The sequence below is a fragment of the Trichosurus vulpecula genome, chromosome 2, assembly GCF_011100635.1.
Source record: "Trichosurus vulpecula isolate mTriVul1 chromosome 2, mTriVul1.pri, whole genome shotgun sequence".
NCBI classification, from domain to species: domain Eukaryota; kingdom Metazoa; phylum Chordata; class Mammalia; order Diprotodontia; family Phalangeridae; genus Trichosurus; species Trichosurus vulpecula.
In genome coordinates, this window is record NC_050574.1 from 183,181,616 (window position 1) to 183,208,029 (window position 26,414).

A 26,414-nucleotide genomic window follows, 5' to 3' on the forward strand; every position below is an offset into this window, starting at 1 on the left:
ATTTAAGGGATGTGTCAAACTCTGCCCAACTTTTCTTTCCAACTTCTGAGATGGATTAATTATATCCTCTCAAGGGTCTCATCATTTTGCTTTAAGCAATCAGTCCTTTCTTTTGGTCCAAATTAGGTTAGAATAGCAATTGCCCTCATTGCTGCTTCCCCCTTTTAACAAAAGAATTTTTCAGAAACGGCAAGCAGTTATTCATTGTTTTGTTACTTTTGGAGAGTGTTCTATCAGATGCTGGATAGTGGAAGTACACCATTGCTACTATGACTTGCCTCTCTAGCCCACTTTTACAATTTGTTTTCCAAGGTTCTTATCCCTAATAAAATAGACCATTCCCAAGAGGCTGCAGTGTCACTACTGGCCACCAGAGGGCACAATTCTAGGCTCCTCCCCCTATTCCTAAACTCTTTCACAGGGCACAGAGGCGCTCAATTTCTCTTAAGTCCTCCCTCCTTCCCTCACTAGCCTGGCCCCAATTTAATCAAGGTGACAAAATGGAATTTTATTTCAAATATTAGATATTATTTTCTCCATATTAATTAGACAGTAACTCAGCAGAAGAATAAATAACACTAGAATTTATATTGACAAATGGAAGATTCTGCCTGAGTCAAAAGAAATTTTTTGTTTGCTTAACCATGACAATAGCTGACCTACCTTGACCTGGATGTAGAGGAAGGTGAAGCCAGAACAGAAGTGATGGACCAGGGAAAAGGGGAGAAGGAACAAAGATAATGGAAGAAAAGGTTTGCCAAAATGTCAGGACAGATTATAGTCAAACAAGAATTAGAAGGACCTTGGAAGTGGAGAATTTTAGATTATGCTAAGGTATAACCTCACTGGTCAGATAATCAGAGGTGTTCTTTCTTCTACCCCTGAATCTCTTGAAGCCCCCCTGCCCCTACACTCATTTTTTTTTCCTGCTGATCCTGCCCTACTAATGTCCAACCTTGGGTGGCCATCATAGTCTTTCTACTCTGTGACTATTCCAAAATTACAAGTGCATTTATAGCCACAGACTCCCAAATTACCTTGTATTTACTTTGTTTATATTTGGTTTATACTTACAGGTGTATATATTGTTTCCCCTCCTAGAATATAACTTCTTTGAAGGCAGAGTCTATTTCATTTTTCAATTTGTAACCCAGATAGTTAACATAGTACCTGGATTGTAGCTTGATGGTTGATTAATTGTGCATTTCCTTCCCTGGCTTTTCACCTTCAAACAGTATTTTTTTTCCCATTGATTTTATTCATTCAATGAATTCTAAATTTTTGCCATTTCTTCTTTGAGATTTTTTATTGTTGACTTCCTGATTCTAAACCCAGGGTGAGCCTTGACTGATATTTAGGATTCAAATTCCAATTCATTATTATTTCTTTTCCCTACAGGACACACCTTTGGGTGTGTGGCAATCACACTAGCTCTGTTTACTCAGGATGGGATAATTATGGAGAAATGACTGAGTCATTGAAGCTGACCTTTTGGAGGGATCAGTGGCTGTTACTCTGTTGGGGCTTTGGAGGGAATTTCAATGTGTTCCCTGGATTATACTATTTATATACAATACCCATTTAAGCCCTCCTACATTTGAAAGCTCTAGAAACCCCAGCAAGGCTTGAAGTCAACAGAATTCTATAAATTACGGTTATGCTAATTCAGTAAAGTAGTATTATAAAAAGTAAGCAGACACTTTCATCCATATAACACTTAAATTAAACCAAGAAATTTACAAGTTAAACTAAATGATGGGGCAACTTCTTTACAGGCCTAAAGTTCTGACCATAACTGTATCTAATGTTAGCTTTGAGTTGAATGGGAAAGATGCTGTCTGGAGATGGCAACAGCTAGTTAATGGAATCAAAATATCATTTTTCAAAGTGATTCAAAGAAATAGAAACTTTTGTAATATCAGAATAGATGTTAGTGATGTTAAATGGGTTGGTATATGTGAACAAAATAAAATAATACTAGATATGGGGAAATATCTTGGGAACTGTGTTGTAAATATGATCTATATAGTTTTATAGATTTAGTTATTGAAAAATTCTTCTATTCATGAAGCCTTCATAATGCATGAAATTTCATTTAACCAGCATATTAAAATAATGTTTTCACAATTTCTATGTGTAAGGCAAATATAAAAAAATATATCACATTTTAATCTTTCATAAGCAATGAGTTACATAGAAACAATTTTAGTTTTGGAAATATTCCATTCCTATTTATTTTGAAGTATTAGTGGTTGTCTTATACTGACTTGATTTTGTGTATTATATCCCAGTGAGATGATAAAGAATTAATAGACAACGAATTCATAAAGGTATGAAATGTCTTGTAACATTATGATTAGTTGAGCCTGTGTCAGTTCTAAATTTATGGCCTACAGCTGTTGGGTGACAGAAGCATCAACTTTCACAGGAATCTATAGTGTAGTTAGATAGTTAAAGAAAATAGGATGCATTCTGAAGAATAAAATGAAGTGAAAGCATAAACCATGGATTTTCATTGCATTGTTTTTAAAGATTATTTCATGTAAGCATAAAATAAAACAGATTTCATCCATAACAAAAGATGAAGAATGAGGAACTTTCCTAGGTTTGGCATTTAGGCATTTTTAAAAATATCATAAAACTATGTTATTCTTTTTCATTCTTTTTTAAAACTGCTATTGCTTTGAAACTAGAAAAAACTTGTTATTTAGAACTGAAATGCTGAACGAAAATTTTTTTATGTTTTTTATCAACTATAAAAGAACCCTCAATGTCTTAACATGCATAATTTTCTTGACATCATTACTAATAATGATAGATACGATTCTAACAGTTTTCTCCCTCAAATATTAATAATTTTGATTTGAAGAGGGCCTAAGGCAAGTTATTTGTCAACAGATTTTAAGGAGTTTCATAAGATGATTATCCTAAGGCAATATTCAGTTTTTATGAAACAAAAATAATTTTCGTAATAATAATTAGCATTTATATAATGCTTTATGGTTTACAAGGCACTTTACAATCATTATCTCTTTTGATCCTCACAACAACTCGTGAAGGTAGGTGCTATTATTATCCCCATTTCACAGATGAGGAAACTGAGGCAGGCAAAGGCTAAGTGGGTCATACTGCTAGTAAATATCTGAGGCTGGATTCAAATTCAGGGCTTCCTGACTCCAGATCCACTCTGTCCACTGTATCACCTAGAGGCATTGAAAAGTCACAACTTCTAAACTTTTGTATATTACTTTGAAGTTATGTTTCCTAAGATGTGGTCAACTGTGGTTCTATACATGGGAAAAATAAGCTTTTTTCCATTCAGTTGGTTGAAGATTATTTTGAAGATTATGTAAGACTATCCTCCTCAGCATAATTCAGGGATTACAAGTTGATTTTATAAGAATGCTATTTTTCTTTTTATTGGCACAGTTAAAGCCGTGTGTTGGAAAGGGTGCCTAAACAATTTCAAGTGTGGTGAGAGCTGTTTATGTCACTGAGTAAAATTAGATGCGTCTGTTGCCAGTAGCAGGGGCTGAAATGTAAGACATGGCCAAATATGTGAATGTACTTTCTTCCAATGATAATCAGGGCGGGACCTAAAATACCTTCTACTCCAGTTTTGAAAGGAGTGGAAAAGTTTCAGACATTCTATCTGGTTGAAATCAAGTTGGTTGTAGTTATTTCAACAGTGTGCTTTTTAACATATATAAGGTAAGTTATCAAGTATCTTTTTGTGAGTTTTGCCATAGGTTTTTACTATGGAGAAATTTGTAATGTACTACCTAAAGATAAAATTATATTTCTTATTTTTTTCTTAAATAAAGGATGAGAACATTTAATTATGCTAATCATCTGGCAGTAATCCTCTGTAATAATTTCATTTCTAATATCAGCTATTTTTAAATCAGCAGGGTGGTATCACAGGTTTTGTAATATATTATGAATACTTTTAGTATAAGCATGGACTTCTAAAATATCCTAAGTAACAGATGATTTCATTTTGTAGAGTATAACTATCATGCCTTTATTTTTTGTATTGCTACGTATTCTTTCCATAACTTAATCCTTACTATTTCCATTCCTAATTCTATAATTATTGTTTATCATACTGAAGCATATTCTTCCCTCCTTCTTTCCATGGATAAGACGTTTATTTTGATATAGGAAATTATCAGGCTAAGACTGCCAGAGCTGTTTTATGTATTAACAGGCAGGAAGCTCAGCAGAAAAAGAAAGTAAAACATTTCTCATCCGTTCTCTAAGAGGAAAAGGAGAAATTTTCTCTCTAGTAACCTAAACAAAAGTGTGTGTACAGCTCAATCTATCAAGTCAAAAAACAAAATAACAGCCTGACATTTCCTTCTAGCAGCAAGGGAAGGAGGGCAAAATGTTAAAATTTTTAAAACTTCTGCCTAGAAAATATCGTTTCTTTCTGTACAGTTTTTAAAAATATGGAATGTGGTCATTGGAGAGCCCAGGTTTGTAAGAGAATTCATAGACAACACTAACAAGGGAAAAGTCTAACTCAGCTGGCTTGATAATTATTGCCAGCTGGTTGAAGTGGCTGACTAGTAAAACAAGACCTAAAAAAATTACTGTGTTTCCTTCAAAATATTTAACTTAAGACATTTTGATTATTTATTAAAATTATTTTGCAGAGAAACGAGCAAAAAAAGAGCCACAAAGTAATTTTTGACTAATGGTAATTGTGTCAGTATTAGAGTAGGTAAGGGATAGAAACGCTTTGTGAGTTACTAGATTTGTTTGTTTTTTAAAGGCCAAAGGAAAAGTAGCACTGAATACAAAATGTATTTAGATATTGAATCCCTTATGTTGCTTTAAGATGTCATGGCAGTAAAGTCACCCTGCACCTGGAAGGCAAACATATGGCTAACAGCCTAGCAAGCAAGGACCTGAAAGTCTGGAAGATGTACCTGCAGAAGATGTATCTGCAGGCAATTCCATCTCGGGGGTGAGGAATGAGAGCAGAGTGTATTATGAAAGGTGCAGAAGTGGTAAATTGCAAACTCCCCTCTGGTCATCGGCTCTTTATTGTTCTGAAACAGCAAAGTAAGGTACTGTGAACAAGTTGACCATGAAACTGATAGGGAGTATTTGGTACTATCTCTATTTCCTGCTTTCATCTTTTTATAACTGTTTTCTGCCTCCCTGTGGACATGGCTGCAGTTGGCTGCTTTGGATGTCTAAGCGGTGGCTATGGGTTACCCAGGGGAGAGTAGGATACAGAGTATCATCCAGCTGTCACATACTGTTTCTCCAGGAGTTAATATAGGATTGTGGGGCACCCCTATGCAGAGTGTATGCCAATGATGAAAGAATGCTTTCAAGAAAGTGACTTGTAAACCTTAAAATCCTATACCAGGGGTGGGGAACTTTCGGCTTCAAGGCCACAGTCAAAGGGCTGCACTTGTGCACCTAGGGAGCCACAGGTGGCCTCAAGCCCACAGGTCCCCCATGCCTGTCCTATGCAAATCTGTGCTATTGAAGTTTTCCAGACCTAGTAGCCTGATGCATGTGTGACAAGGCCTGAACTAAGGTGCTTTCCTTCTAGGAAAAGCAAATGCAGCAGCTATAGAGGGCCCTTTCTTTGTTATACACCTTCCAGAGGAAGAGCTGCCCCCTCCCATTACTTTACAGTAGAGGTTATTAATATATTTTCTGTAATGGACCCCTGTGACAGTGTTGTGAAGTCTATAGACCCCATTCTCAGAATAATGTTTTTAAATGCATAAAAAAGTTCATAAAACTACAAAGGCAGTCATTTATATAAAATTACAGTTGTCAAACTATTTTTTAGAACAAGTTCACTAGCCCCATGTTAAGAATCCCTGCAAGAAAATATTGCACAGCAATTGGGTGACCAGTTGTAGAAGATGAAGACAATAACTATACAGATGTAGCTCCACAGCCATATCTAGTTCATTTGACCACATCTGCCCAGCCTCCACCATCAGGGACTTTCATTATTTTTCTGCTAGTTTCCAGAAAGAGAGAGAGAGAGAGAGCGAGCAGTGAAAGGACCTGTTGTTCCTGAGGTGCTGTGAATCAGCATTTGAAATGCAACCATTTCCATTTGCCTATGATCTAGCAAGAATGTCATTCATTATAGAGGACTTGGTAGAGACTGTACTAGACTGGATTGTGACTTTGATGGAAAAACTGCTGGTACATTTGTAGAATCCTGGGCATCTCCTGGGTATGTTCATTGCAATGATGATGAGAATCCAGCAATAGGACCCATCCCTTGTTAATTGCACTAATGAGTTCTAACAGTTGTGAGCAATCTTGTATTGGCAGGAAGAAAATTCTAATCAAAATATTTAATTGAGATCTTAATGAGGAACCAAAGCACCAAATATCAAAATGCTACTTCCCAGTGAGCTTTAATTGAGTTAGGGATGCAGTTGAGCATTTAGATGATCAAAAGTGGTTGAAGGAGTAAATCCTGGGCTCTATGGAGGATTCATTACAGAAATAGGGAGTAGAAATAAGAGGCTGAATCTGTGCATGTGGGGACCTTCAGTACTCCCAGATTCAGCATTTGTCACTCATGGTAGGCTATTTTTCAATAGACCTGTTAGCCCATTTTTCTCCCAGTGTAGTCAGGGACTCTCCTGCAGGAACAATGTCTCTAAGGAACCATAAACAACTGAGACATTTCTGTCTTTGATAGCCTTTTGTGCCCATTGCAGTGGGATCTCTGGGTTAAAGAGTATGGACAGTATAGTCATTTCTTAACATGATTTTAAATTATTTTTCAAAATTATTAAACCAATTCCCGATTCCACCAACAGTGCATAAATGTGTCTATCTTTTTGCAAGCCATACGACATGGACTTAACATTTTTGCAAATTTGCTGGTTGTGAAAGGAAAACACAGAGTTGTCTTATTTAGCATTTCTCTTATAATGATTTGGAGCAGTCTTTCATATGACTGTTAATAATTTATAATTCTTAGCAACTGTTTATATGTTTCAATTACTTATCAGTTTGGTGATTGCTTTTGGTCTTAATTATTTGTGTTAGAATCTTCACTGTATGTGTCTAGTATATATCTATTGATTTGTTTTATTCCCCATTGGAATTTAAGTTTTTTGAGGAAAAATTTTGTTTTTGCCTTTCTTGGTATCTCAAACACACAGTACAGTTATTCAGTACATACTAAGCAGTTCATAAATGCTTGTTCATTGATTGACAGGTAGCTCTGTATATATCTTCAATATCAGATACTTAATAGAGATATTGGATGTAAATATTTTCCCAATCTAAAGCTTTCCTTTGCATCCTAGTTGTGGTGATTTTGTTCATTCAAAAGTTTTCAGTTTCAAGAAATCGTAATTATATGATATATTCTGCACTATCAATAAATACTATTTATTTTGACCATCTCTGGCCCTTATTTATTTGAGGAATTTATCCTTCTCCTTTTCCCACCCGCCAGAGCAGTTGAAGGTATCTGATATGCTTCTCTTCTAATTTTTTTGCGGCATGATTTATTAATATTTAGTCTACATATCAATTTTGAGTTTGTTGTAGTATTTGGTGTAACATGTTGGTCTAAAATCTAATTTTTGCCAAAGTACTTTCCAGTTTTCCCAGCACTTTTCAAATAAAAAGTTCTTTTCCAAGTAATTCATGCTTATTGAATTCAGTTGTTTCTGATTCTCCCTTGTTTAATCTGTCTGTTCCTTTGATCTCCTTTTCTATTTTTAACCAGTACCTAATAGTTTGGATATTTGCTACCACGTTAAAGCATAATTATTATATTATAGCACTGAAAGTTGTATTCATCCTTCATTACTATAGGTTTTTTTAAATTGTCCTTAAAAGTCCAGCTCTTTTGATTTTTAATGCATTTTTTTTATTATTTTGTGTCTAACTTTTTAAAATATTGCGTTGATGGTCTGATTCTCACAACATTAAATCTGTAAATGAATGTAGATAGTATCATCATTTTAATATTATTGGAGTAGTTCAGCTATGAACACTGAATATCTCTCTAGTTTTCTTTTCCCCAGAAATTTTAATTTTTTTTATTTCTTTAAGAAACATTTTGTGATTTTATCCATTTATGTCATGGTAGATTATGTATACTTGGTAGATTGACTCCCAAGTATTTTGTGCATTTTGTAGCTATTTTGAATATGAAATGGACACTTCAAATACCAAGTGATGTCATTTGACTTTGATTCAGAAAACACTTGTTAAGTATCCAATATGTAAGAAAACAAAAGAAATAGTCTCTGCTCTTAAGAAACATACATTCTTTGGTGAACACAATGTGTATACATATTCCTTGATACATTGTTCTAAAAGTCTGGGTTCACATCTGCCCTCCGATACTACCTGTGTGACCTTGGGCAACTTATTTAACCTCAGTTTGCCTCAGTTTCCAATCCATAAAATGAGAGGGTGTGTGGATTAGATGGCTTCTGGGGTTCCTTCCAGCTCTAAATCTATGATTTAGGAAGGAGAGAGCACTAACAACTTAAGGGAGAAGGAATTTCATGGAGGAGGAAATATCTGAGCTCAAACTTGAAAGAACCTAGAAGTTCTGGGGAGGCGAGTGGTGGGGGAGTGCATTCTAGACATAATGGACAATCTGTATGAAAGCATAGACTCAGGAGGACTGGATGTCATATGTGGCTAGTTTGTTTGCATAAAGATGAATGATAAGAAAGAATCTAGAAAAGTAAACTAGAGCCAGATTATGGAACTCTTTAAAGATTAGGATAAGGAGTTCATATTTTATATTAGAATCAATGGGAAGAGGGGGACCACTTAAGATTTTTGAATAGGGGAGTGACATGATCAGAAAATCTTCCCTGTCACACTCCCCCTTGCCCCCTCCCAAACCTTCCAGTAGACCTTCTAGACAAATTTATTGTGGTATATATAAACAGTAATCATGTTATCTTCCCCATAGGTGCAGGAAGATTTACAGCAATGAAGAGGGATATTAACTCAGTTTCTCTAGGGCCTTATTGCAAACTATAGAAGTATATCTTCCATCAAATCCAGCTGGTGTTTATTGGATATATACATAGTCAGAGTTGTGGAAGGTCATTTGGAATCGGTAACCATCACATAAACCATCAATCAGCAAGCATTTATTATGTGACTACTATGTGTCAGGAACTGTGCTAGATGCTAAGGATACAGACTATAAAATGAAACAGTCTCCTGTGTTAAGGAGCATCTGGGGAGACAACACAGAAATTTGTGATTATATACAGAACATATATGAAATAAATACTAGGTACTTTAGAGAGTGGAACCAAGGAGGGAGTGCATTCCAGACATAGTGGATGGACACTGAAAAGGAATGGACAGGAGAGTTGGGAGGCAGTGTGTGAGTCACAGACAGAAGACCAGTTCAGCTAAATCATAAATGTAGGAATGGGAAGTAATATATGATGAATCAGAAAATGCAGATTGAGGGTTGATATAGAGAGATAGAAGGACCAGGAACTTAACACCTTGAGAAAAGAGGACAGTGCCCTGAAGTTTAGTTGAGAATGGCAATAAGGGAAGTATTTCCTTTTGTTGATTGTTATTGTTTGGCCGTTTTTCAGTTATGTCTGACTCTTTGTGGTCTCATTTGGGGTTTTCTTGGCAAAGATACTGGGATTGTTTACCATTTCCTTCTGCAGCTCATTTTACAGATGAGGAAACTAAGGCAAACAGGGTTAAGTGACTTGCCCAGGGTCACGTAGCTAATAAGTGTCTGAGGCTAGATTTGAATTCTTGGAGATGAGTCTTCCTGATTCCAAATCCAGGGCTCTATCTACTGTGTCACCTACCTGCCTGAACTATTTTTTTAGGATGATATGAATAGGAGAGGATTTAAAGTTTCTGGATTACAGTATTAGAGGGATAATCTGTGGGCTTTTAAGGGAATTTCTAACTCTATATAAACATCAAATCTATCAAAATGACATCTATAAATTGAGGATATAATTCTTAATAATACCCCCCAAAATAGAAACACACGATATACAGAGGATAGAATTAGATTCCTAATCTATGTCTTTACTAGAGCCTCCCAGGACTGGTTTATTTGAGACAAGGTCATAGAGCCTACCAGCTCCAAACTGAGCAGAGGTGGGGGAAAAGAATGTGGTAAGAAGAGTTTCAGTTAAGCCTGTTTGAAAGCAAGAGAGAAATAAGGGAAGAGTTGGATTTGTTTTCTTCTGTGCCTGACAGAGAATTTTAGAAAGATAAATTACTACTGATCTACCCCCACAAAAAAAGAGTAGGAAAATTCCTCTAAAAGAGAAACCCCATGTCCTTTCAACTCAATAAATGTTTATTATGCACATACTATGTGCTTGGAACTTTGCTAGGTGCCAGGATTAGAAAAACAAAACAGTGCAATACAAAATCAAACCCTCTCCCCAAGTCCATATAGACTTCCTTAGTAAATTAAGTAAATTAAGAGGATATTACTTTTTCTCTTGGTAGTCTTTCAGTCTGCTCAACCAGGGGGGTGAGGGTGTGAGGCAAAACCATACCCCTTATTTCAAAGTTGCCATCAGATCTGAGGGGGTCCTCCCTTGCACTAATTTAATGGCTCTCTCAAGAATTACAGATGATTTCTCAATTGCTGTGTCCAGTGGCTTTTCTCAGTCCTCATCCTACTTTACCTTTGTACAGTTTTTGATACTACTAATTACTGTCTCCATCCTTGACAATATCTCCTCCTTTAGTTTCTATAACATTGCCATTTCCTGCTTCTCTTCTTCCCAGTCTTACTGTTATTTTTCAGTCTCCCTTTTTGAATCATCTCAAGTGTAGATATCCTCCAAAGTTATGACCTTGGCCCTCTTCTTTTTAAACTCTAGTTGATATCATCAGATACCATGAGTTCAAACATCACCTCTTTGCTGATGACTCACAATTCCATATATCTTACCTTCATTTCTCTCTTGAGAATGGCTTGCTATAACTGGATATTCTTTTGTCATTTCCAATTAAACATTCTCCCCCTTTCCAATTCAACTAATAGGAAAAAATCTTAAGGCATAGGTCTTAACATGTTATTACTATGCTTAATAACTTTCAATTGTTTCTAACATTAAATATAACCTCTTTAGCCTGACACTTAAGTTCCTCCCCAATTTGGCTCCAATGTATCTTTCCAGCCTTAGATCATTCTTCTTCATACATTCTGTATTCAAGCCAAACTTCCCAAGATTCTAAATAACACACCACACACAAACTGTCCTTCCCTCTCACCAATCCCAATAGAGGTGGATTATTTTATTGGGAGAGATAATCTAGTCATCATTGTAGTGAGTCTTAAGGCAGAACTGACTTACCTTAACCAGCCCTCACCTCCCTATTGCTATCCTGGCCCCAACCTACTTTAATCATCCTATAGGATGAGAGACTATAGCCATTTGCCTTGCCATTTCATGAGCCATTCTACCCCACTTTCTAACTATTTTAATATCAACACTTCCTTTGCTCCACAAAGAACTTAACAGTTTGCCCCATGGCTCAGAATCCCTTCTGGGTGGTCAGAGCCTAAGCTGAAGCTTCCTTTTCTGATCCTTACTCTTGATGGCAGAAGCCACAGCACCTAGCACTATAGGTAACTAATAAATGTTTGTTGAAACTAGTTAAATTAAAATGTACATCCCCTCCCATTTCTAACTTTCAGGTTTCTTATCATTTGTCATGATTCTTTTCAGATGCCATCTCTTATATGCAGCCTTCCATGATTACACACACACACACACACACACACACACACACACACAGCCATTGGTATACTTACACAAAGTAGACTTAATAAATATGCATTGAATTACTAAGTAGGAAGTCCTGCTGGTGATTATAGACTAGTTTGCTATCATTATGTAGCAACAGAATATAGCTCCAAGTGACTTGAACACTATAGAGAGAGGAGTAGGTTTCTACCTGATCTGTGTAAGCAGTGTCAGGTATTTGGGGAGTCTTATAGTCTTATTAGTCATCCTTATAAAGAAGGCTGTGTGCAGCTTTGAGCTATGGCCTGGGGCATTTCTTTTCTTAGTAGGGCTACTAGAGTAGCTGTAAGTCCCCTAAGAGATGTAAAACTGTAAGTCTGTGTTCACCTAAATGCATACATATTTTCAGGTAGGTTAAGTCAAATATGAACTTGAATACCTGACCAAAAACTATATGTGGGTGCCTAGCTCATGCAAGTGAGTATGCTTTGCATATCCCATTGTCCTTAAATTACACTTCCTGCATAGCTAAACAGAATTCTTCCTTCCCTTCACCCGAGCCCCTCCTCTCACAGCTCTATTAGAGCTAAAGTTTTATGGTGGGGAAGAGAAAACTTCAGGATCATGGATGGGATTTTCCATATTTTACAAATAGTGAACAATTCCTTAGCATGGACAAGGCATTGTGTGAGGTAGTGGGGGAAGAAAAAATAAGGATAATTAGGACAAAGTCCTTTTCTTTAATTAGCCTGCATATGAATAGGGGCAATGAGACAGGGACTCATTCTTTGATGGATTTAAGGAAAGAAAAGACTCAGGAAAACTAAAAGAGAAGGTAATGCTTGAGTTGGGACTAGAAGGATGGCAAACACTCCTACAAGCCTCCATCATTTGGCTAAAATGACTTTTTAGCAAGGTATAGGAAACAGCTTTCAGTTTTCTGTCTTCCTATTGAAAGCCTTAGGTTCTCCCTAGCTACCTACAGGAAAGAGTACTTATAAGACCTGGGCTTTTATTCTCCATTCCATCATTTCCATTCCATTACCATCCTCTATCACTGCAGAGTATCCTTTTACTATTCTGTCCCTTTGCTAAAATTTATCATTTTAATGTAGAGAAACAAGAACAATACATGTTACAAATGCCCCCATGTTAAACTGAACAATATAATCCTTGGCTGTGTGGGTTAGGATTTGTGTCAGGGTCTTTAGGACCATAGCAAGTTGAAGAGTGAAGCGATTTATGCATATTCAATACAAAACTCAAGAAATATTTATCACATACTCTCGTCATGGCCATATTACAGACACAGAAAGAGTAAAATAATATTAAAGATTAGAATTTACCCTCAAGGGTAAATTCAGAGGGAAAGAAGAAAAATAGATATAAGGTTAGAATGCTTTTATTATGACAGCGGGGAAGGGAATAGTTATAGCCTTTCTTTACTCCTACATAATCCTCCATTAAGCTGTACTGTTTTACTTTCTACTTAATATCCTTTTGTGTGAGAAAATAAGAGAGGAGATGAAAGAATTCAGAACTAGCACTTCTCCTCTCACTTTCCGTTCCTCTCCCTGCCAAAAAAAAATATGGCATCAGAACATTCAGTAGACTCAAGGCTCTATGCTATGTCAAGTTCTTATTCTCCTCCAGTAAGAAAACACTCTCTGAAGTTGAATTCCAGAATGGTAATATAATAACCTTGGTATCCTCTATCACTATCATTCTCAACACTGCTGAGTGCCCCCAAAAAGATCCTGCTCTTTAGGGTCCTCCTTAGGAAAACTTTTTTCCCTCTTTAATTTATTTTGCTTGCTTATCATTTTAGACCTTACTATCCATTGCAGTATAATTATAAATATTCTAAAAATGTTTATCTTGCTAAAACATAGAACTTCACTGTCCATGTATTGTACTGCATTATGTATATTTTTGGCAAAAAGTAATTTGAAAGACATTTTAATAATCAAATTCAAACCCTGAAAAGAAAAATAGTGATAAAGGTAGAAATGTATCTTGTGTTGATGAAACACTGTGAGACTTTATTAATGTACTGTCAAAGCAAAAGAGGATTGCATATAAACCATATTTGATAAGACCTATAATTATGTTTACCTCAGGAACCCTTTTTTCTTGTTAACTCTCCTTTAAGCTTTGCCATTAAAAGGCCTAGCACAGGTGATGAATTTAAAATAACTTTCTTTTTTTAACATTTTTATTAATTATGTGTATGTGTTTAATAAAAAGAATGTCTTTAACTGTTATTTAAGAGACATAATTGGAGACTTATTTTGTTAATTGACATGTTTCATATTAAATCTTCAATCTTAAAATAGTCAAGACTAAACAAAGCAAAAATGATGATATATTACAGACTTGAGAAAAGGACCTTGGAGGCCATCAAGTCCTACCTATAACTTTTGAATGATCCCTTCTACAAGGATCCTAACAAGTGATTATCCAACTTCTACCTAAAGATTTCCAAATGAAGGAATCCAGTACCTTCTAAAGCAGCATATTCTACTTTGGGGCTGGTTTTTTTCTTTTACATTAAGCTAAAAATGCCTCTCTGTGACTTTCACTCATTGCTCCAAATTCTATCCATTGGAACCAAGGAGAATGAGTCTAATCCTTTTCCTGTATAGAGAAAGAGAGAGACACAGACAGAAAGACAGACAGAGACAGAGATTTTTAATACATTTATGTGCTAGATCCCCAATTTTCCAGAATATACTGGTATGGCATGTTTTCCCTTGGGACAACTAGGTGGCAGAGTAGATAGAGTACAGACCTGGAGTCAGGAAGACTCATCTTCCTTAATTCAAATCTGGCCTCAAACACTTACTAGTTGTATGACCCTGGGCAAGTCACTTCACCTTGCTGCCTCAGTTTCCTCATCTGTAAAATGAGCTGAAGAAGAAAATGATAAACCACTCCATTATCTTTGCCAGGAAAACCCCAAATGGGGTCATGAAGTGTCAGATACAACTGAAAAATGACTAAACAAAAACAACATACTGTGAATTAGGCACTGTGCAATGTGATAGGTATACAAAAATTAAAATTAAACAGTTCCTGCTTTCAAGGAACTTACATTGATTTGGGAGGATACAAAACATACATAAATATGAAAAAATAAGGTAATTTAATTGACTCTGCCCCCACTTTCTCCAGGAAAATAGATATAACATTTCCCTCTCAGGGTTCTTAGGTGCCATGAGGAAGTTGGAGATTATCTCTTTTCTCTGCAGTGGTTCAAGTCATCACTGGTTGTTCCATGTATCTTAGAAGATGAGGGATTAACACTCCAGTTCCATTTAGCCAAGTACCATTGGATAGTTTTTACAGAGATATTTACTTCAAAGTTCTGTCAAGACCAAATATACATTTTCCCCACTTCCTCAGGGCACAATTCCCCCTGTGCCACCTTGGTCTCTGGTAAGGGGTTGGGCTCACAATTCAGCTCAGGTCCTGCACAGCATTGGTCCCACAAAGTTCACATCCAAAGCCACCATCGCTAATTGCTTCTGTTGGGCTGCAGTCCCAGACTCTTGCTTCTTGGAATGTCAGTTGCTAGACTAACCACAACCCCTGGGCTGGATTCCCAGCCTCCCAGATCCCCATGGCTTACATTCCTGGCCCAGATTGGAGACTCTACTCCCTACGCCTAGAACATTAAGGTGAAAGACCCAGAGCTCTTTCTTGGGAGCCATATATCCCTAAGGGCCCTATGGCCATTCCCCATTACTACATGGTCATGTGAGCTATCAATGAGGGAATAACCTCATTCCCCAAGATATAAATGCAAGCAAAACTATGGCTGGTTCTGAGTTGGACCACATTGAAGTCCCTGACAGTTCTGACTTTGCAGCCAATGGAAAAAGGCTCTTCTCAACCCAAAAGGTAGGCCAGTATAGAATATTAATGTATGTTCCAGGCTTCACAGTTCCCCACAAAACAGTTGCCTAGTGTTTTCCATGTAAATGACACCATCTTAGCAAACTGAATGGATCTGTACATGAGCCAGACACTGATTACAAAGGGAAAGGATGCTGACAACTTGTGGAATCTGGAGAGGCTTCATGTAGGAAGTAGAACCTGAGCTTTAAAGAAAGTTGATGATTCTAAGAAAGAAGTGAAATGCATTCCAGGCATGGAAAGAACCTGTGCAAAAGCACAGAGATTGGGGGATTAACTGCCAACAGCCAGCAATCAACCTAGATATAATGTGACAAGGCTAGAAAGTCAGGTTGAAGCTGGATTATGCAGGGCTTACATGCAAGGTTGAAGAATTTTCTAAATATTTCCAAGCCATGCTGGCTCTACTCCATTACATCTTCCTCATCCTCCTTCCACTAGAACATGGACTTCAGATTATGATAGGTGAATCTTTGATTTATCTTGCCAGGAGCTCAGGCTTCCATGTACTTCCTGACAATTTCTAAACCAGACTGCCCCAAGGGAGTACCTCACACCCCTTCCAGCTCTATGTGTTGGCTTACCACAGTGCCTGGAACATAGCAAGTGTTTAATAATACTGTTTCATTAATTATGAAAGAAGCAGTGGGAACCACCTAAAATTTATGAGGAGGGAGTGGCATGATCATCCTGGTACCTTAGGAAGACTATTTTTGTGAGGGATGTTTAAACCAGAGAGATCAAATAAAAAGTTTTGACAATGCTCTAGAGGACCCAGGAGTTTTAACCTGGGGACCATGAACAAATAATTGGTTTCCTTTGCAATTCTATTTTATTTTGTGCATTAAATACATTATTCTCAGTAAAGATCCACTGATTTCACCAGACTGCCAAAGGAATCAGTGACCCCTAAAAGGTTAAGACTCCTTAGGCCCTCAGTAAGGACATGAGGGCTGATATCAGTATGAGTGGAAAGGAGGGAAGAGAAATTAATTCAACTCAAAATAGCAGATAGAAATGCTATTTAACCACCATACCCAGTTATACAATGCTACAATTATTCCAGTAACTTTTCTGCTCTAATTTCATATGCTCACAGAATCTTAGGATCTTAGGAAAGTTAGGAAAACTCTCGTCACATTAGGGTTAAATGTGAGTGAAAAAGAAAATGAGAATGGTTTTGGACCACCACCATCACACAGCCAAATCCAACAGTTCCCTCCCCAACATGGAACCTGCTTTCCTGTTATCTGACAATTTGGTGTAAGGAAGAATAGAAATTAGAAACAAATGCTTATAAAGATATTCTGGAACAATTTCACAGTGAAGTAAGGTCATAGAATCACATCCCTGTTGTGTACAGTTAGTCTATCCAGTCTTATCAGGGGGATAAAACTACACTCGAAAATAATCAACCTCTAAACATTGCAAATGAGCAAGTCATAAAGAAGAAGTGTTATTACTCTGATTTAATCATAATCTGTTAGGGAAATATTCTAGTCGAATGCAAAAGAGCAATAAATGTGTATCTCTTTTGATATGTTTAGAGAAATTAATACCAAAATAATACTATCTTAGTGAAACTACATAAAATTTTCAACAAAAGTACATGATTATACATGGAAAAATACGTAAAACATCAATAATACATGAACCTTTGAGTAGTCATTGTAAAAATGCTATTTGGCAGTTTCAATAGATAATATTAGTGGTGTAATAAATTGAGATATTCTGATTTAAACACAAGTAATAAAATGGAATAATTGGACCAAAACTGAGACATTATTCCTTCCTAGAACCTCATCAAAATACAGCATCATTATTTTGCAAATTTACATTTCTATTAAATTTGAACCTCAGATAAAACTGAAATTCTATTGCCATATTTCATTTCTTTTGAACTTTGCTTTTGCCCACTGCTCTTATTAGACCCACAAATACTCTTAATGATAAATCATAGGATTTTGCTGCTGGAATGGACCCTAGATAATCCAGCTTCCTCATTTTACATATAAGGAAATTGAAGCTCAGAGATGCGACATGAAATTAGTCGCAGATGCACAGCTAGAACTAGAGTCTCCTCTGGAAAAATCCAGTGCTTTTTCCATGATACCAAATGCCCTCCACTGTTTTCTCCTTCTTTTTTCTTATTTTACTTCTTAAAGAAGTTCCTTAATAACTGGGTGACAATGATTCAAATTTGTATAATACTTTGAGGTTAACAGAAAGCTTTCCACATAAAAATAACTAAAATCTAGGTAGCACAAGTGTCGTTATTATGTTTACAGAAGTGGAAAGAGAAACCTAGGATCCCATAGGTAACAAAAGCATCCCAGCCAGAATTCAAACCCCAATCATCTGACTCTAAAACTTGTGCTTTTCTTTTTTCCAAAGTTCAATTTAATGGAAAGCTAATTTTCCATCTCCTAGTATTAATTCTCCTAGAACTCATGAAAAATAATTAATGTTAACTAACCTAAACATATTACTAAAACATTTGTCTACCTTAGTTCAATTTCTCATTATGACTCCACCACCTCTCAAAACCTAGAACATTGCAAAGTGTTATAAATTTGATTAATAACCACTCAAAAGAGTTCCACAAACTATCCACACATGAAAAACGAACTGGATAAAATGTGCATAATGTTCATACATGATGTGCAGTTGAATGAATAATTTATGTAACTTTTGTATATCAGCACATGAATCTAGGACAAGCATGTATATATATATATATAGTATATATATGTAATAGATATGTTTATATGGATGTATGCATATATGTATATCCATATTTTAACACCCATATTCTTCCACTGATTTTGCATGACTAAAAATCATGGAACATGACAGCCTTGGAAGAAACAAAGTCAAAAATCACTCAATGGCCAATAAAAAAGCCCATTATGAGTGTAAACAGGGGTACGAATTACAAATGAGAAATTACACTGAAGAAATGCCACAGATGATATTATCAGAGAAATATATGACCAAAAAAGGACAGACTAATCTCATAGAGCAAAAGATTTCTAATGAACAACTTGCAGAACCCATTGGTATCTACTCAATGCCCAAAGAATGGGCACCAGTATATTAGATGAACCCCACCCCAGGATGGATTTGAGAGGTTACAGAAATGAAAGCCACACAGATTGAGTAGGTGTGATTAGGTCTGTGTCTGCATCATAGGAGAGACTATGTACATCAATGAGGTACCAAATCATTGAATCTTTGAAGGATTGACAGACTTGGGTAAATATAGATGAAAGTGAGAATAATAAGTAATGAAAAATCCAATTAGATTAATTTTACCTAAGGAAACTATACTTGATTGATTTGGTAATGGAAAAACTTTTTTTAGGAAAGGGGAAGCAATTGCTATCTTTAATAGTTTAAAGATTATCACAAGGAAAGAAAGATTTTTCCTTGGTACTAGGGTACAAAATGAGAATAATGAGTTATTTCAGCTTAGATAAAAGAACAAATTCCCTCATGAGAATGGCCAAAATAGAATGAGATATTGTGGAGAGGGTCCTTGCTCAGCTATGCCCTCTGGGACCCCTTCGAAACCTGAGATTCTATGATTCAAAGCCACTAAACTGTTTGGCATATCAATATCATTTGTCACAAACAGAATCAAGCAAGAGTACTCTTGCTTGATTCAAGAGTACTGAGCAGCCAGCACAACTCCTTCTTGGGTCTAGGAAAAACTTAAAGTATATTACAATAGTCAATAGGATTCTCTTTATAGGGAAAGAATAGCATAACTATTATATGTATATACATATATATACACATATATAATGTGTATATATATATAGTACAATGATATTATTGTATGTTTTGCATCCATATGATAAAAAAAATGGAAAATTATTTTTAAAGAGGGGACCATAACCATACCATAAAATCTTCAAGGTTTATGAATAGTGTAAAACTTCTTTTGTCCTACACGATAAATTATAAGCTAGTCCAAATAATCATTTTTAATGTCAGAAGGTAAATGGTTAATCTTTAAGTGTTCACCTCTACCACTGACAAAGCAGAAAGTTTAACAACCTGTTTCTTTGTTTTAATTTTATATTATTGGTTGGCAGCAGTACACAATAGTAAATGTGGTGATTAATTAGATTACTACTATAGTTTGCTATGGGCATAGTGCCAGGTCAGAATGCATATTCTGTAAAATTGATGAGCACTGAATTCCTAATATCAACTTCACACCATTAAACCTAAAGAAACTTCCCTTTGCCTGAAAACTTTCTTGGTCACCTGGGATTTTTTTAAAGGAAAAGCAATTAGATCATTTTAAAAAAAAACTCATTTATTTTATACCTGGGCAAAGGAATGGATTCCAAACTTATTTTTGGTTGATGTGGATTATTCATGGAACCATTGAGGATATACAGCATAAACTTGATTTTATATTCTTTACAAAAAAAAAAGAGTCCAAAATAAATTTCCCCAAATTAAGTATTTAATTATTCAGAGACTGAAAATGAATTTTTTAAACTGTAGGGCTTCCAATGGACTCTTTAATGGTGTAACAAGTTATTTTATGAGTATCCCAAAACTTAAGAGTAATACACAAGCACAAAAAAGAGATTTCTATGATGTAGTTCATGAGGTTACAACACATTCTGAGAGCAGCTGGAATTCCAGAATTTTCAAGGTTCATCTAGCTACTACACAAGTTGTTTATATCTCTCATAATAGGTGTTTCCTGAGACTTATTGGTGAATTGTGCCAATTTTCTGTCACAAGAATTACAAGTTCCATGGAGCCGATAATTCCATCTATTAATACAACTCCTTTGAACAACACTATTTTATTATCACGGGGCTTATAAAATTTATAACTAAACCAGCCAACCTTATAATTGCTGTGAAGTGCACCGTTTTATTACTACAGACATTATACTCCCACATGCATTTATGTGCAGTTATTCTCCTTACATCTGTAAGCCTGTATAATCCATAAATTGCTTGTCAGAGCTCCAGATGGAAAATCCTGGATCCCACTCCTTCATTTATTGATTATACCTACTTATCCACATAGTCATAACTATGTATGGATCTGAACGTGCCATTCCCCTTCTTGAAAACTTTCAGCAATTCTCTGTTGGCTATAGGGTTAGAATATGTACCCCTTAACCTTGAATGACTTCCCCAAATCATCCCCCTTTTAAGGTTCCTAACCTACTATACATTACTCCCCTTCTTTCACTCTGTCTGGAAAAGATTGATAGCTAATTATTCTCCAACCTAGTCTTGTCCTTTCCCACTTCCATAGGTTTGTACATGATAGGCATTCTCTCCCATGTGTTGAGTAATACACAAATACAAAAAAAAGACGTTTCTGTAAGGTAGTTTATAGGGTTACAACACATTCTGAGAGCAGCTAGAATTCCAGAATATTGAAGTTTCATCTAACTACACAAGTTGTTTATATCTCTTATAATCGGTATTTCCTGAGACTTATTGGTGAATTGTGCCTCCTCATCTATACCCGTTGAATTATTTATTTTCCTTCAATGCCCAGATCAGGTGCCAGCTTTTCCATGAAGATCTCTGGTCAGTTGTCCACCAGCACCCACCCCACCCACCCACCTCCTTTCATATTTTTCTACTGTTTTGTTTCTCTAAGACTTCTTTTCTCAGTACATTCCATCTTGAAATATACTTACTTGTATTCACATCCTGTTCTCCCATCCAATCTGCCTGGTAGATTGTAAATTCCTTGAATTCAGGGACTAGGCATTTGTTCATCCTGTAACTCTGATACTTTAGCACAGTGATTTGCACACAGTAGACATTTAATATATGCTTGATAGGTTCTTATATTTTAACTTTCTTGTTAGGGCTAGTGAAATTGTGAGCTAAGCTTTGACAGACTTAGTTGCGACTATTACTACATTGTTGTAAAACTAGGCCTGGTTGTTTTGAGAACACTATGACAGTCTCCTCTTAAGGGAGGCTGTAGCTTAAGAGAATCTGGGATTGTAAACTAATAATTAGTTTATGAAAATACGAAATGACAAGCAGGCATACCCGGTTCTTTGATTACTTGCCAGGAAAGACCACAACTGGCAGCAGGAAATGCAGAAGCAGTTAAATTAGGCACATGGTGTATGGGGGCAAAAAGCACAGAAAGTATAGAGAAAAGCAGCGCAGGAGGTACAGACACAGATGTCATAGGGCCCGGGGATGGGGAAGGTGAGAGGCAGAGAGTATCAGTTATGTAACCATGGATTAGAGCTGGGAGCACTCAGCCCCATGGATACCATGAAAATGGGAGAATTCTCAGAGGGCAGGAGTTTGAGGTCTCATTTTTATAGAGTTGGTCGGGGAAACAGGCTAACTTTTATCTGTTTCACCTTGCAGTTGGTTAGTTCATTAACATATCCAATTCATTTTAAAGTTGCCTGTATAACTTTAAAGTTAATATGTCCACACCATCTCAAAATTATCAGCACCTTTTGATGATCTACTGGTCATTACTGTGTTGTTGCTCAGTTGTTTCCTACTCTTTGTACCCGATTTGGGGTTTTCTTGGCAAAGATACCGGAGTGGTTTGCCATTTCCTTCTCCAGCTCATTTTACAGATGAGGAAACTGAGGAAAACAGGATGAAGTGACTTGCTCAGGGTCACATAGCTAGTAACTGTCTGAGGCCAGATTTGAACTCAAGGAGATGAGTCTTCCTGACTTCAGGCCTGGTGCTCTGTGCACTATGGCGCCACCTAGCTGCCCATTTATAGTCATTCACAATCCAGTTTCAACTTAACCTTTCCAGACTTACTTCACATTCTACTTCATGCATTCATCTGAAGCCAGATTTGAACTCTGGAAGATGAGTCTTCCCGACTCCAGACCCGACACTCTATCCTCTGTGTCATCTAGCTGCCCTCCAATCTTTACTGTGGAGGTTAGGAATTTTTCTGGTATTTGTATATCATAGAACCTAAAGGCCCTGATAGCAACGCCTAGATGGCTTCCCCCAATTCAGCATATATTAGCAGTTTGTGAATTTTTGTTAATATATGATACAATTTGTAAATTTTGCTCCTTTGATCTTTGGGACAGGTTGGATGGTACTTCCAGGCTCCCCTTTTCAATCTTACTTCCTTATATTGCCCATTTCTTTATATTGCTGCTTATAAACTTACTATTCTGACTAGGTGTGGGAAGGGTGTTTAGGGAGACTAGAACAAGACATATTTTTGACACATTGTTATAAGATTAGGCTTTGTGGCCTTGATACTACCATGATAGTATTCCCTTAAAGGAAGCTATAACTTACAGAATCTATTGATGGAAAAATGCTGGCAATAATACTTGTTAAAGTTAGTGCAGCTGTGTATCCAAAAATAACATCTTTCCAGGCATTAGCTTATTTTTCTCCCTGTACCTGTGAACCCCCAAAATCCCCTCTGTGCTCTAAACCCTGACGTGCAAAGCAGCCAGCTCCCAGTGGCCACCAAAATCAGAGAATAAATATCCCACTTTCAGAAGGTTACCTAGGAGCACGCCCTTCCAGCTGAATGGACCCCAGTCTCTTTTTTACCTAATGCAGTGCTGTCCTTATGTGATACTCTATGTTAATGTGTGCCTGAGTTGTATGCTGGGTCCTCTTCTCCCTCTTCCTTTTTCCTTTTTGCCAATAAAGCTTTGCATTGAACTGACTCCTATTGTTTTACTTTTCATTTTCAACACCAGGACTCATTAAAGTTTTGTTTTCCCCAAAGTCTCTGGCTGTTCCATGGGCCTCCCTTTAGACATAAACCAGGTACCTGAACAAGGACTTAGTACTAGATGCACCTACACTGACGGAGCAAGGTGATGTGAGCCCAGCCATAGAAAGCAAGGAGCAGCAGGGGAACCCTGCATCCTCCCAGGAGGGATTCCCTGATGCCAGAGAACTATCACAAAACACATATCCTTGATATCCCTTCCGCTAAGCCCTAACAGGTGTTCAATGCCATATTAAATAATATGCAAATTAAAAATAGTATATTTAAAAGGTAAGAAAAGCATTTGTGAATCAATAACACCAAGTGATAAAGAAGTGAAATTAGGATACATTATTGTAGCAAAGCAGAAAAGAATATTCAGACAAATCTCTGATAACTCTTCACAACTCCTTTAAACCAGTTTCTTAAAAATATATTTCTTTTAAAATCATAGCCTTCTCAGCCAATGTTACTCAGATTCAGTCACTGACTTCCTGTCACTATGTTGACAGGATTGTGACAGTATCCATGAGGGCTGATTATGTTCACCATCGCAGCTCTCTTCTTAGCCTTTGCTAAGCTAATGATATTTCTTTTATTTGATATGTGCTCCAAACCCAAAGTTATTTATGCTCTGCTGATGACTAATTTCCATATTCCACTAGGTAAATAATTTCATCTACTTGCCTCTTTCCCCTAGTGGGGACCACCAGCACCTATACCTATTCACCCTGTGCAGTTTGTGACTATGTCTTTCTAGAATTCCTCACTCTGTAGAGGACCCCCACAGTGTACCAAAGGCATCCTGGTTTTTTTTTCTTATTCTATGGATACCATATTGCTATAATTTTCATTAAATCCCCTTTCAGAGTGCTATCACCTTCAACAACCTCAGCTGAGAGATGCACTCTAAAAGTGTGTCTTTTTCCAATCTCTTCAAACTTTCAGTACCTTGACTAGGCCAAAGATATTTTTTCCTTCTGTGAAAATAAGCCTTCATCCCAATTTTGGCCTCACTACATAAAACCACCATTATTTCCTTTATCTTCCCTCAGCAACCTGAAAAGTTTTGGGATGTTGGGGAGGGGAGTAGGGGGAGTGAGTAGGAAGTAGGTTTTTTATACATTTTGGGTGTTTTAAATTTAATTGAATTCCTTCCCAGAGCAATTTTAGATTGTTCTTTTAGTAGCCTCAATCAGAACGAATGCCTCTTAAGTTTTAACTCTATTCACTAATACTAAAAAACACTTCCCTCATGTAATATACCAACTGAATTACTTTAGGTGGGTACTTCTATTGGATTAAATCTGATATATTCAAGTCCATTTTCCTCGTTTTACCTTCTCATACATATTTTATTCAAAGACTTGTTGAGAACTACTGTATTTCCATGCATTCTCCATCAAAATGGTCTTTTTTCTCCTAACTAGGATTACCTGCCCCCTCCTATCTAAAAAGGTATGGCACTTTGCAAACCTTAACATGTTATATAAATACAACTTCTCTTTATGTAATAATAACCACACATCATGTAGCACTTTAAGGTTTCCAGTGTGCTTTGCATGTTTTCTCATTCAGTCCTCACAACAACCCTGGGAGGTCGCTGCTATTATTATCCCTATTTTACAGATAAAAAAACTGAGACAGACAGACGTTGAATGACTTGTCCAGGGTCACATAGCTAGTAAGTGTCCAAGGCCAAGTTTCACCTTAGGTCTTCCAGAATTCAAGCCCAAAACTCCACCCATGATACAAGCCAGCTGTCCCCTGTAGAAGCCACATGGAAGTAATGAACGAGATCATTCCAGACATGAGAGACAGTTTGTTTGGAGGCATTGAGACGAGATGAATGCTGTGTACAGATACAGCACGGAGATAAATTTGGCTAAAATGTAGAGTGTGAGAGAAGGTAATGTAAAAATATTTTTTAGATTAGTTCCACACTGTTAAAGATTTTTCAGGCCTTAGGAGTCTGTCATTTATCCTAAAGGCAATAGGGAGGCTCTGGAGCTTCTGGAGCAGGGAGGTGACATGGTCACACCTGTCCTTCAGGAACTGAAGCTGAAATCTATGAGGTGAATGTATTGGAAAGGGAAGAAATTGGTGCCAGGAGACCAGTTAGAGGGTTGTTACAATAGTCCACGCTAGAGGTAATGAGAACCTTAACTATTATGGTAATGCTGTGAATAAAGAGAAAGCAATAGAGGGAAAGGAGGGAAATGGGTAAGCATTTATTAAGAGCCTACTGTTTTCCAGGCACTGAGCTAATATTTTACAAATACTATAAATCATTTGATCCCCACAGCAACCTTGGGTCGTAGGTGCTATTATCATCCCCCTTTTACAAATGAAAAAAATAACTGAGATGGAAAGAAGTTAAGTGACTTGTCCAGGGTTATATAGCTAGTAAGCATTTGAGACTGAATTTGAACTCAGGTCTTCTTGAATACAGACAGTGCTCTATCCACACCTAGCCACCTAGGATGCAAGTGTTACTATTGAAGTAGATTTAACAAATGATTATATGGAATAGGGGAAAATACAGGGTCAAGGATGACTCTAAGGTTTCAAGTCTGAGTATCTTGAAGGATGGTGTTGCCCAAGGCAGAAGCTTAAACTTAATTTCCTTTCCCAGTGTCCTTGGCTTTAATAAGACTTGTACAAACTCCTCCAAATACTCTACCTCCTGAACATATTCATACTTCCCTGCTCTGTATTTGAATTGTGCTTATCAAAGACTCTGAGGACCTCACAGGAGCTATCCAGTATAAATCAACCTGAGCAGAGAGAAGCAAACTTTTGTTTCATCTCAGGAAGAAAATAAAATTTGTGTTCTAGAAAATGCTATAAAGTTGTGCAAGTTGTATAGCAGAAGGTTCTAGAACAATGGAAAGAATCTGGAGGCTGAGTGGATAAGAGGCCCCATATGTTTTGTTTTCTTTTCTTTTCTTTTGACGGCTCTTGTGCCATTTCATTACATTAATTTTCCTTTCTCCAATTCTGTGAATAAACAAATCACAGCTTTTA

At 36.7% G+C, this 26,414-nt stretch overlaps 1 protein-coding gene across 2 annotated transcripts in view; it reads left to right on the plus strand.

Moving 5' to 3' along the window:
- Positions 1-3,615: 3,615 nt before the first annotated feature.
- SGCG (sarcoglycan gamma) overlaps positions 3,616-26,414 on the plus strand; it is a 260,838-nt gene continuing 238,039 nt past the window's right edge. Inside the window, exon 1 of one of the 2 annotated variants that reach the window (XM_036742841.1) lies at positions 3,616-3,711. The gene's annotated coding sequence lies outside the window, so the exon portion shown is untranslated. The remainder of the gene's footprint in view (positions 3,712-26,414) is intronic. The other variant, XM_036742842.1, reaches the window with a different exon arrangement.